The sequence below is a fragment of the Piliocolobus tephrosceles genome, chromosome 21 (assembly GCF_002776525.5).
Source record: "Piliocolobus tephrosceles isolate RC106 chromosome 21, ASM277652v3, whole genome shotgun sequence".
Taxonomy (NCBI): Eukaryota; Metazoa; Chordata; class Mammalia; order Primates; family Cercopithecidae; genus Piliocolobus; species Piliocolobus tephrosceles.
In genome coordinates, this window is record NC_045454.1 from 49,504,211 (window position 1) to 49,512,238 (window position 8,028).

The following is an 8,028-nucleotide window of genomic DNA, read 5'->3' on the forward strand; positions in this document are numbered from 1 at the left end:
TTTTTTTTTTTTTTTTTTTTGAGACAGAGTCTTGCTCTGTCGCCCAGGCTGGAGTGTAGTGGCCGGATCTCAGCTCACTGCAAGCTCCGCCTTCCGGGTTCACGCCATTCTCCTGCCTCAGCCTCCCAAGTAGCTGGGACTACAGGCGCCCGCCACCACGCCCGGCTAGTTTTTTGTATTTTTTAGTAGAGACGGGGTTTCACCATGTTAGCCAGGATGGTCTCGATCTCCTGACCTCATGATCCGCCCATCTCGGCCTCCCAAAGTGCTGGGATTACAGGCTTGAGCCACCGCGCCCGGCCTAATTTTTGTATTTTTAGTAGAGACAGGGGTTTGTCATCTTGGCCAGGCTGGTCTTGAACTCCTGACCTCGTGATCCACCTGCCTCGGCCTCCCAAAGTGCTGGGATTACAGGCGCAAGCCCCCGCGCCCGGCGGTATTTTATCTTCTCCTTTCTTCTCCCAGCCTCCAAGCGGAGACAAGTTGGGGGGTTTGGGTGGCGTGGGTCGGGGGAGCTCCTTCTATTTCATAAGGTAACAGTTGCTGTGCATTTATGGAGCACAAAGTGTATGCCCAAGCGAGGCGAGAAGGGGCTGGTCACCAGTGTGTGTGTGTGGGCTGGATGTCCTGGCCCGCAGGCAGCAGGAGGGGCTGCAGATAGACTACAGGAAGAACTTCCCTGGGGAGGGACTGCCCCTTAGCTCTGAAATGGCAGTGACAGGGCGTGCCCAGAACTCCTCTGGCCTCTGCTTTTCCGTGTCCACTCTGAGTGCTCGCAGGGAAATGGAGGCAGAGCAGCTGCTGCGGGACATGAATGAGGACCAGGCTCCTCGCTGTGGAGTTGGGGCTGAGGAAGGGGTGGAGTGCTGGGGAACGTGGCCGCCCCAGTCTCGTCTCCTCTGCTCGGTCGCCAGCACTGTGGGGGGATCTTCCTAAAGCGCCAGCTGTGGCTGGTTCCCTCCTCTCTCAGCCTCCCTTGGTGGTCTCCAACATAAGAACCTGATGGAGACTGGACCCAGCTTCCCGCTCGTCCCTGCTCTCTCACTAATGCATCTCACTTTCCCACTTCCTGACGATGCCATGTTCTTCTACAGCTCCAGGCCTTTGCCTCTGCCTGGTACGCCTTTCCTCTTTGCACAACCTAGCGACTCCTATGCATCCGTCAAAACCCAGCTCCGACCTTGCCCCTCACCCTTGAGGACAGAGACTAAGGGAAACAGAGATACAGAGACAAATGGAGGGACAGAGGTAGAGGAAGAGAGACAGAGAGAGAAAGGCAAGACACCCAGCCACACCCGCTGTCTGGACCACAGGCTCTGAGTTCCCACCCTGAAAAGCCTGGGTTAGCAGCCACATTCTGCTCGATAGGAAGGTTTCCATAAGACCCAGCCCTAACCCTGAGGAATTGAGATCCAGTACGGCCTCCCCCAGCCTGGCGGGGCTCCTGGAGGGCAGGACCCACATCTGAACCCTCACCGGGACCCCAGCGTCCCCTGGGACTCAGCCGTGCAAACAGTATGCACCCACAATGCTTGACAGGGCAGGTGTATGGGAGAGACCCTATCATTTGAATCATCGATATTAATAGCAATGGCTTGGTGGCTGCAGTGGCTCACACCTATAATCCCAGCACTTTGGGAAGCCGAGGTGGGTGGGTCACTTGAGGCCAGGAGTTCGAGACCAGCCTGGCAAACATGGCAAAACCCCATCTCTACTAAAAATACAAAACTTAGCCGGGCATGGTGGTGCACACCTGTAATCCCAGCTACTCAGGAGGCTGAGGCAGGAGAATTGTTGGAATCCAGGAGGCAGAAGTTGCAGTGAGCTGAGATCGTGCCACTGCACTCCAGCCTGGGTGACAGAGCGAGACTCTATCTCAAAATAAAAATAAAATAAAACAGCTGGGCATGGTGGTTCAAACCTGTAATCCTAGCACTTTGGGAGGCCGGGGCAGGTGGATCATGAAGTCAAGAGATAGAGACCAACCTGGCCAACATGGTGAAACCCCATCTCTACTAATAATACAAAAATTAGGCCGGGCGCGGTGGCTCAAGCCTGTAATCCCAGCACTTTGGGAGGCCGAGACGGGCGGATCATGAGGTCAGGAGATTGAGACCATCCTGGCTAACATGGTGAAACCCCGTCTCTACTAAAAAAAAAAATACAAAAAAATTGGCCGGGCGAGGTGGCGGGCGCCTGTAGTCCCAGCTACTCGGGAGGCTGAGGCAGAAGAATGGCGTAAACCCGGGAGGCGGAGCTTGCAGTGAGCTGAGGTCCGGCCGCTGCACTCCAGCCTGGGCGACAGAGCGAGACTCTGTCTCCAAAAAAAAAAAAAAAAAAAAAAAAATTATCCAGGTATAGTGGCACGCACCTGTAGTTTCAGCTATTCAGAAGGCTGAGGCAGGAGAATCACTTGAACCCAGGAGGCGGAGGTTGCAGTGAGCCGAGATCATGCCATTGCACTCCAGCCTTTGCGTCAGCATGAGACTCCGTCTCAAACAAACAAATAAATAAATGAATAAAATAAAGTACCCCCCCGGGGCTCCAGAGGTCTCTTTCCTGCTTTTTCTTCCAAGCACTGATGACCATTGCCTATTTCTTGCCTGTCTCCCCCAGTGGGGTGTTGATTTCAGGAGGGTCGAGAACTGTGTTGATCTCATTCACTGCTTTGGCCTCAGTGCCTGGAACAGTGCCTGGCTCAGACTAGGCACTCAGTAACAGATCTGTGGAATGCACAAATGTATGCATGAATAGAAAGTCAGGGTTTTGCAAATATTGGAGTTTCCTGCTGATTTTCACAAAAGGCATTTTCATCCTGGCACTAAAGATGGAGGCCTGGCAAAGGACTGGCTCGTGTGTGGGGAGGGGCGAGGGGAAGGGCCTGGCGTGAGCTTTCCTGGCCCTAGTGGGGCCATGCCTCGGCCATCCTGCCCAGCTGAGGCCAGCAAAGCCCGGCCCAGCGGACGCAGTTCGCCCACATGGAGGCCCCCGCCTCGTCACTATAATTTGCCTCAGTACCTTGTGGTTGTAGGAGACAATTACCCCACAGATGTGTGGTTGGAGTCAGGCATTCAGACGGCGGGTCAGAGCCCGGGCCTTGGCGGAAGGCAGATGTGGGAGGCAACCTTCAAACGGGAAGGGAGGAAAGAAACAGAGAGAGACATCACGGAAAGAGATGAGAGGCGGAGAAACAGATATGCACAGAGAGGCAGGGAAAGACAGAGATACAGAGACATGCAGAAAGGATACAAGAGAGAGACAGAGGAGAGAGAGACAGAGACAAAGACACAGGCAAGGAGAGACACTGAGATTTAGAGGGAGATAAACAGAGATTGAGAAAGACGGAGATATAAAGATAATGAGATAGACAGGGAGAGAGTTAGAGAGAGAGAAAGACAGTGAGAAAGACAGATGGGAAAGATAAGACACCCAGCCATGCCCAGTCAATGGGGTGGGCTGTGGACTGTCCACTGTGTAGCTCAGCCTATGTCCCTACCAGAGACGCCCAACTGATCAGCCACATTTTCCACTCCGAGAACTGAGGCCCAAGAGGGTCAACCCAGGGATCAAAACTGCAGCAGCTGCTGAGCTGGGCCAGCACGTGGATCTTCCTGAGAACCCTCTGTCTGTACCGTACCCCCCACCCTGGTTCCTATCCCCCAATACCAAGGACAGAGGACCCAGGTCTACACATCATATTTTTTTTCTTTTTTTTTTTTTTTTAAGGTGGAGTTTCACTCTTGATGCCCAGGCTGGAGTACAATGATGCGATCTCAGCTCACCACAACTTCCGCCTCCCAGGTTCAAGCAATTCTCCTGCCTCAGCCTCCTGAGTAGCTGGGATTACAGGCACCTGCCACCATGCGTGGATAATTTTTGTATTTTTAGTAGAGACGGGATTTCACCTTGTTGGCCAGGCTGGTCTCGAAACCCTGACCTCAGGTGATACACCCGCCTCAGCCTCCCAAAGTACTGGGATTACAGGCATGAGCCACGGCACCTGGCCTGGTCTACAAGTCTTTACCCGCTCCATGCCACAGTTTCCCTAGCTGAAAAACCAATAGTCCAGATTAGGGCAGCCTGTCAAGGCTGTCACTCGCAGACCACCCTTCTCATTTTGTCTGTGTCCAAGTATTAGTGAAGATTTTTCTTTGGATTAAACTGTTTGTTTTCAAAGACTTAGATATATGTAAAGAGAAAAGAATAACGCCTCCCCAGCACTATAGTCTGCCGTGAGTCGAGGGCAGGTCCAAAGATAAATGCAGTAAAAACCTCCTCAACCTTATCATACTTTAACCAAATACTAAGCCCAAAGCCTGCTCTGTTTGTAAAAAAGATAAGCAAGAATTAGAGAGGCGTTAAAGACAGGTTAGGAGCATCCAGGAGCTGCAGGTGAAGAGCAGGTGATCTAACACAGGTGTAAGTAGAATCCCAGAGGAGAAGGAAGACTACGGCAGCTGAATGTTTTCACAGAGAATGGTCAATAATTTTCACAGATCCAGGAGGCTCAGAAAACACCAAACAAAATAAATATCCTCTAAGAGACATACCTAGACATATATTCAAAATGCAGAAAATTAAAAATAAAGAAAAAAATAGTTTTTGAAATGGAGTCTCACTCTGTCATGCAGACTGGAGTGCAGTGGCACAACCTCAGCTCACTGCAACCTCCACCTCCCGGATTCAAGTGATTCTCCTGTGTCAGCATCCTCAGTAGCTGGGATTACAGGTGCCTGCCTGGTTACCATGGCCGGCTAATTTTTGTATTTTTAGTAGAGATGGGGTTGCACCATGTTGGCCAGGCTGGTCTCGAACTCCTGACCTCATGATCCGCCCACCTCAGCCTCCCAAAGTGCTGAGATTACAGGCATGAGCCACCTCACCTGGCCAAAAGAAAATTATTGAAGGCAGCAGAGGGGGGCTAAGAAAAGACCCACTGCATTCAGAAAAGGAACAGAGAGTTGGGAGAGAATAACAGGTTAGGTGTGCTGTAATTCTAACAACACTTTGGGCGGCAGAAGTGGGAGGATTGCTTGAGGTCAGGAGTTTGAGACCAGCCTGGGCACCATGGCGAGACCCCCACCTCTACAAAAAGTTTTAAAATCATCTGGGCATGGTGATGTGCACCTATAGAGTCCCAGCTACTTGGGAGGCTGAGGTGGGAGGATCACTTGAGCCTAGGAGGTCGAGGCTGCAGTGAGCCGTGATCATACCACTGCACTTCAGCCTGGGTAACAGCGCAAGACCCTAGAGAGAATTAGAGAGAGAGACAGTGACAAAGACAGATGGGAAAAAACAAGACACCCAGTCATGCCCAGTCAATGGGTTGGGCTGTGGACCATCCGCTGTGTAGCACAACCTATGCCCCCACCAGAGATGCCCAGTTGACCAGCCACATTTTCCACTCTGAGAACTGAGGCCCAAGAGGATCACTTCAGTGATCAAAACTGCAGCAGCCACTGAGCTGGGCCAGCACCTGGATCTTTGTGAGGATCCTCCGTCTGCACCACACCCCCCACCCTGACCACCCTGGTTCCTATAACACTAAAAATGCTAAAATGCCAAAAAAAAGAAGGAAAAAAAAAAAGAAAGAAAGAAAGGAAAAAGGAAAAAGAATAACAGCAGACTTCTCATCTGAAACCATGCCAGTAAGTAGACAATGGAGTAACATCTTTAAAGTATTGGCAGAAAAACACTGTCAACTCAGAATTCTATACCCAATGAAATCATTCACAAATAAAAGAAAAATGGAGACTTTTTTTTAGCAAACAAAAACAGAAAATTTATGATTAGCAAGAAACTCACTTTAAATATAAAGATAACTATAAGTTAAAAGTAAAAGAAATGGCCAGGCATGGTGGCTCACACCTGTAATCCCAGCACGTTGAGAGGCCACGGCAGGAGAATCACGAGGTCAGGAGTTTGAGACCATCCTGGCCAATAAGGTGAAACCTCCCCATGGGTGCTCTCCCATATGGGCACCCAGTTCCTATTTTTTAATTATATTCACCAAAATAAGCCAGAAAACAAACCTTAATACATTTAAGAGCGTTCAAATCATCCAAATTTTGTTCTCTAACCAAAATAAAATTAGATTAGATATCCCATTCTCTCTCTTACTCTCCCATTTCTCCCTTCACCTGCTCCCTCACTTCATCCTCCTGGTCACTCCCACCCACTTCTCCCTCATCTCCATCCTCTCTTTTGCTACCTACGCTTCCACTTGCCCCCTTGCCCCTCCCCTCTGTCCCCACCCACCTGCTTTCCATCCCCTCTGTCCTCTCTCTCATCTCCCCCTTGCCCTCCCAAAAAAGAAGAAGAAAATCACAAAAATATTATGTAAAAAGGCCCGGTGTGGTGGCTCATGCCTGCAATCCCAGCACTTTGGGAGGTTGAGGCAGGTGGATCACTTGAGGTCAGGAGTTTGAGACCAGCCTGGCCAACACTGTGAAACCCCGTCTCTACTAAAAATACAAAAATTAGCTGGACGTGGTGGTGCATACCTGTAATCCCAGCTACTTGGGAGGCTGACTGAGGCTGGAGAATCGCTTGAACCCAGGAGGTGGAGGTTGTAGTGAGCCAAGGTTGTGCCACTGCACTCCAGTCTGGGTGACAGAGAGAGATTCTGTCTCAAAACAAACAAAACAAATACACACACACACACACACACACACATACACACACACACACACGCACACACATACTTACATACATATATGTTTTTAAAAATCTCCAAATATTTGGGAATTAAACAAATAATTCTTAATAACCTAGATCAAAGAACTCATAAGAGAAACAAGAAAATATTTAAAATTCAATGATAATAAATTAAATATTATACATCAAAATTTGTGAGATGCAGTTAAAACAGTGTTTAGAAGAAAAATTATAGCATTAAATGCTTATTTTTTAAAGTCTCAAATCAATAATCTAAACTTCCACCTTAATAAACTAGAAAAGTGGCCAGGCACGGTGGCTCACACCTGTAATCCCAGCATTTTGGGAGGCCAAGGCAAGAGGATCGCTTGAGCCTAGGAGTTTGAGACCAGCCTGGGCAACATAGTAAAACCTCATCTCTTTAAAACATAAAAAAAAATTAAAAGAAAATTAAAAATGCAAATGTGATTGCCCCCTCTGCTCCAATTAAAAACTCTCTTATGGGCCGGATGTGGTGGCTCACACCTGTAATCCCAGCACTTTGGGAGGCCAAGGCGGGTGGATCATGAAGTCAGGAGATTGAGATCATCCTGGCTAACATGGTGAAACCCTGTCTCTACTAAAAATACAAAAAAAAAAAAAAAAAAAAAAATAGCCGGGCGTGGTGGTGCGCACCTGTGGTCCCAGCTACTTGGGAGGCTGAACCAGAAGAAACTCTTGAACCTGGGAGGCAGAGGTTGCAGTGAGCCAAGATCACACCACTGCACCTGCCCACACGACAGAGCGAGACTTTATCTAAACAAACAAACAAACAACAAAAAACCTCTTATGACTCCCTAGTGCCTTTGAGATAAAGACCAATGTGGGTCTGGAGGAGGTCCCGCGAAAGCCGCCTCGAGTGTGCTCTGCGGCTGCTGGTCCCAGTATGGTCGACGACGCTGGTGCTGCTGAGTCCCAGCGGGGCAAACAGACCCCGGCCCACTCCCTGGAGCAGCTGCGTAGGTTACCACTTCTGCCGCCGCAGGTTCGCATCCGCCCTTGGTGGTTTCCGGTGTAGGAACTGAGAGACCCTTTGGTGTTCTACCTGGAGGCATGGCTGGCGGACGAGCTCTTTGGCCCCGACAGAGCCATGATTCCAGAAATGGAGTGGACGAGCCAGGCCCTGAGACAGTGGACATAGTGGACTCTGGGAACCTAATCGAAATCACCGTTTTTGGACGGCCCAGTGTACAGAATCGGGTGAAGAGCATGCTCCTGTGCCTGGCATGGTTTCACCAAGAACATCGTGCCCGATCTGAGATGAAACACCTTGAGAAGAACTTGAAGGCCCATGCCTCAGACCTCCACTCTCCCCAGGATCCTGTTGCTTAA

At 49.8% G+C, this 8,028-nt stretch overlaps 1 pseudogene; it reads left to right on the top strand.

Annotated features, from left to right (window-relative positions):
• The first annotated feature begins 7,582 nt into the window (after window positions 1-7,582).
• On the top strand, window positions 7,583-8,028 carry LOC111520678 (annotated as a pseudogene).